We start from the raw sequence: 5000 nt of genomic DNA, 5'->3' as shown, positions 1-5000 counted from the left end.
CCTACAGGGATCCGACGGAACTACGCCACCCATGCCGGCAAAACAGTATCGCCATCTATGAAAATAGGGCGACACCACATGCAATACCGCCATCTATGCGCATCTGACAACACTACGTCCGCACCACAAAAACATACCGCCATCTGTAGGTCTCCCGCAACATGACCTCCTGCAACGACGCTACCGCCATCTATGAGACGCCAAGCCGACTAAGACAGCGATGGCGCCACAGTGGCCGCCTTTCGACGCCACCCACAAAGGCTGCAGCCTCTGTCGACCATAGCACCCAATCTCCAGTGGCTCTGCCGCACGAAGCCGTGGACCGGCAATGACGCCACCCGCACCCGTTCGTGCACCACCCCAACCGCCAAACTCGCACCTCCAGCGGATGAACGGCGGACGTTTCCCGCACTCGTAAAGTGCAATCCACCCCTATAACTTGCGTTTCATGAAGAGTTATTTCCAATATGCGACATTCCCGCTGTCCGTATACATGAGCCGCGACCTGTACCACTTACGAGCGAGAGACGCGATCGCGTTGCTCACTGTACGGCGTCCGATACCGAGCCATCAGCATGTCGGTCCCCATGCGCGTTGCACTCGCACTCGCAGTCGCAAAAACGTGGGGCAAATATATTACGCGGAAGAGTTATAACAGACCGAGCCCCACTGCATGGGGGGAGTCTTTGTCACTAATGTACACAGATGGAACATTTTGGACTGGAACCAGATTACCCGTACACACGGCGCTGATTAGTAATCAATGCAGAGCCATCAAACTACAGCAAATATACACAACTGTCCGTATACATGCTGAAAGAGTCTGCCCAAAATGGGAACCACACGTCAGCCAGACACTCTGATCACGCACCACTCTCTGCTTCTAACAGGCGCACATACAATATGTAAGCACCAGCATGGAACAACATCCAGTGCATCTTCTCCGCCACATTACACAATCCACACTATCACAACCAGACCAGGAGGTCCGTGCGGAAAATACAATATCCCAGCCTTTCGACATCCACCATTGCGCAGACCAGGCACCAACACCCACACATGTCCTATACAACGGTGCACCCAACATCACAATAGTACCTCCTGTCACAGCGCACAAACAATGACATGAGTCAAAGACACAGGTCTCACACAAGCATAGAATTGGAGCGCCGCCTCTAATAAGCCAAAGGTGCATCCTGACGTGACAAATCTGATCATGTCACAAGCATTCACTTACTATAATCACTATCAACGAACCTGCCGCCCCCGCCCCCCCCCCCCCCCCCCCACACCTTTCCGTACAACAACGTGTAACCTAACCTAACCTAACCTAACCTATGTTGTACCTTAACCTAACCTATGTTGTACCTTAACCTAACCTATGTTGTACCTTAACCTAACCTATGTTGTACCTTAACCTAACCTATGTTGTACCTTAACCTAACCTATGTTGTACCTTAACCTAACCCATGTTGTACCTTAACCTAACCCATGTTGTACCTTAACCTAACCCATGTTGTACCCTTAACCTAACCCATGTTGTACCCTTAACCTAACCCATGTTGTACCTAACCTAACCCATGTTGTGCCTCAACCTAACCCATGTTGTGCCTCAACCTAACCCATGTTGTGCCTCAACCTAACCCATGTTGTGCCTTAACCTAACCCATGTTGTGCCTCAACCTAACCCATGTTGTGCCTTAACCTAACCCATGTTGTGCCTTAACCTAACCCATGTTGTGCCTTAACCTAACCCATGTTGTGCCTTAACCTAACCCATGTTGTGCCTTAACCTAACCCATGTTGTGCCTTAACCTAACCCATGTTGTGCCTTAACCTAACCATGTTGTGCCTTAACCTAACCCATGTTGTGCCTTAACCTAACCCATGTTGTCGCCTTAACGTAACCCACGTTGTCGCCTAAACCTGCTCTGTAATTGTTATACGACTCGTTCAATTACTGTAGTGTTGCCCACCCGCAACCCTCGCAATATAGTTCGCTACTCGCACTGCCCGCACCCCTGTGTATCGCTTCATGTTAAACACCTTGCAAGTCTTGCTCACTTCCACATGCTCCTGCTGTACACTGTAATGTGGATGGCAGCAGGACGTACATGCCGCCCCTCCCCACGTCCCCAACCTTGCCCCCTGCCTTCGCAAGCTGGTTGGTGAGAAGTTTGCATGTTCAATGCCCTTCGCATGCGACGTACTCAGGCTACGTTGTGGTGCGGCCTGTGTCAACTGTCCGCTGATGTCGTACGCGTGAACCACAATCTGTACTGCACATTCGTCCTTATGTACTGAATGATACATCGTGGCACATGTGTGACCGCACAACGACTGCGCCCAAAAACGGCGGACCATACAGTGCAAATATTGTGCACGCAGCTACGTGTCGTCTCCCTATGAGAGCTGGATTGCAGTGTGGTACGCCATAGAGACGTGTGGGAGGAACGGACGCCGTGGATGGCGATCAGCATGAGCTGTCTGTGATGTATTCGGACCTAGTCGTCTCTCCTCACACACCGTGATGGCATGGTGCACCGCGTTCCATATCTGCGACATGCTACAGAGGCCGGTTGACAGTCCGTTCGAGCAATGGACATCGCATACGTACGGGGGCCACCTTCCACGTATTGTCTAGGCGTGCACATTTTGTTGCGTGTATGTGGGCAGAGCGCCTTAGTGTGGCGTGACACCTGACACAGGCATGCAATAATCGTTGAAGTTGCAAATGGCGATGGACGCCTGCGTTTTTCTGGTGAAGTTACGCAAATGAACAAATGGTAACCTGTTGTGGTGCGGTTGTTCTCGCTAGGGGTGAATCGGTGATGGCGACGATAGGTTGAGGGTACTAACCGGTTGTTCCAGCGATACCCACCATGCCGACGAAACTGAACGGCATCTGGGTGTGAAGCGATACGCGGCGGTGGCTGGGTGGGACCGTCCCCGGCCGGTGAGGGGGCGCCTCCCGGCGTGCTGGCCGCGCGGTGCGTGGGCGCACGCGCTACAGCCGGCTGGTGGGGGCGGCCAGTGGCAGGCGCGCCGGCCGACGGACGCGGCAGGCGTCGCAGCTGCGCGCCGGCGCACCCTGCGCGCGGCGCCGTGCGGCCAAAGTAGGTCCTCGCCGGGCCCGGTGCGAAGCGCGGTGGGACATCTTCAGTGTGCTGGTCCGATTGAGGACTGTGTGCGTTTGAGGATGCGCCGCCGCCCGGCGCTCGGCGCCGCGACGCCGTCTGCTGCTCGGTCGCCCCAGCGGTTCTCGCTGGTGGTTTGTATCGCAGCTGTGCGGATGTCGTTGGCCGCGTGCGCTGTGCTGGGAGAGTTCGCTTCGGCACCCAAGTGGGGCTTTTGTCCTTCTGTGGCGCTGGCGTTGGAGCTGCCGGTCACCGTAGGTGGGCGCGTGTTGTCTCCCGCCGGCAATGCCACGACAGCACGCTCCCGGGCCTCTGTCGGCAGCGGCAAGCTCAGTTGGGAGCACGGGTGGTCGCACCGAAAGCGTCTACTCGCCTAACTCCGGGCGATTGCGCCTCTCTCGAACCCGACCAAGTACTTGGGACGGCGCTGCGCGCCGCCGGGACCTGAGAGGGTTTCGAGGTGTATTGTGCAGGGGAGCTCAGCCTCCTCCTGTTTGCAGAATGATTGAGCGGACGCTTGCGTGTTCGCGCGGGCCCCCGGGACACACTCCCGGGCGGCCGGCTGCTCAGCTCTAGTTGACGCAGCTCCCTGGTTGATCCTGCCAGTAGTCATATGCTTGTCTCAAAGATTAAGCCATGCATGTCTCAGTACAAGCCGCATTAAGGTGAAACCGCGAATGGCTCATTAAATCAGTTATGGTTCCTTAGATCGTACCCACGTTACTTGGATAACTGTGGTAATTCTAGAGCTAATACATGCAAACAGAGTCCCGACCAGAGATGGAAGGACGCTTTTATTAGATCAAAACCAATCGGTCGGCTCGTCCGGTCCGTTTGCCTTGGTGACTCTGAATAACTTTGGGCTGATCGCACGGTCCTCGTACCGGCGACGCATCTTTCAAATGTCTGCCTTATCAACTGTCGATGGTAGGTTCTGCGCCTACCATGGTTGTAAAGGGGTAACGGGGAATCAGGGTTCGATTCCGGAGAGGGAGCCTGAGAAACGGCTACCACATCCAAGGAAGGCAGCAGGCGCGCAAATTACCCACTCCCGGCACGGGGAGGTAGTGACGAAAAATAACGATACGGGACTCATCCGAGGCCCCGTAATCGGAATGAGTACACTTTAAATCCTTTAACGAGTATCTATTGGAGCGGGCAAGTCTGGTGCCAGCAGCCGCGGTAATTCCAGCTCCAATAGCGTATATTAAAGTTGTTGCGGTTAAAAAGCTCGTAGTTGGATTTGTGTCCCACGCTGTTGGTTCACCGCCCGTCGGTGTTTAACTGGCATGTATCGTGGGACGTCCTGCCGGTGGGGCGAGCTGAAGGCGTGCGACCGCCTCGTGCGTGCTCGTGCGTCCCGAGGCGGACCCCGTTGAAATCCTACCAGGGTGCTCTTTATTGAGTGTCTCGGTGGGCCGGCACGTTTACTTTGAACAAATTAGAGTGCTTAAAGCAGGCAAGCCCGCCTGAATACTGTGTGCATGGAATAATGGAATAGGACCTCGGTTCTATTTTGTTGGTTTTCGGAACCCGAGGTAATGATTAATAGGGACAGGCGGGGGCATTCGTATTGCGACGTTAGAGGTGAAATTCTTGGATCGTCGCAAGACGAACAGAAGCGAAAGCATTTGCCAAGTATGTTTTCATTAATCAAGAACGAAAGTTAGAGGTTCGAAGGCGATCAGATACCGCCCTAGTTCTAACCATAAACGATGCCAGCCAGCGATCCGCCGCAGTTCCTCCGATGACTCGGCGGGCAGCCTCCGGGAAACCAAAGCTTTTGGGTTCCGGGGGAAGTATGGTTGCAAAGCTGAAACTTAAAGGAATTGACGGAAGGGCACCACCAGGAGTGGAGCCTGC

At 54.5% G+C, this 5000-nt stretch overlaps 1 non-coding gene across 1 annotated transcript in view; it reads left to right on the top strand.

Moving 5' to 3' along the window:
* Positions 1–3723: 3723 nt before the first annotated feature.
* LOC124764164 overlaps positions 3724–5000 on the top strand; it is a 1911-nt gene continuing 634 nt past the window's right edge. Inside the window, exon 1 of the ribosomal RNA XR_007012729.1 lies at positions 3724–5000. This exon is cut by the window's right edge and continues 634 nt beyond it. This is a non-coding gene — a ribosomal RNA (small subunit ribosomal RNA).

This window comes from Schistocerca piceifrons, unplaced genomic scaffold (genome assembly GCF_021461385.2).
Source record: "Schistocerca piceifrons isolate TAMUIC-IGC-003096 unplaced genomic scaffold, iqSchPice1.1 HiC_scaffold_629, whole genome shotgun sequence".
In the NCBI taxonomy this organism is placed as follows: domain Eukaryota; kingdom Metazoa; phylum Arthropoda; class Insecta; order Orthoptera; family Acrididae; genus Schistocerca; species Schistocerca piceifrons.
Note: the sequence above shows the minus strand (reverse complement) of the source record. Positions and strands in the feature narration are given on the sequence as shown.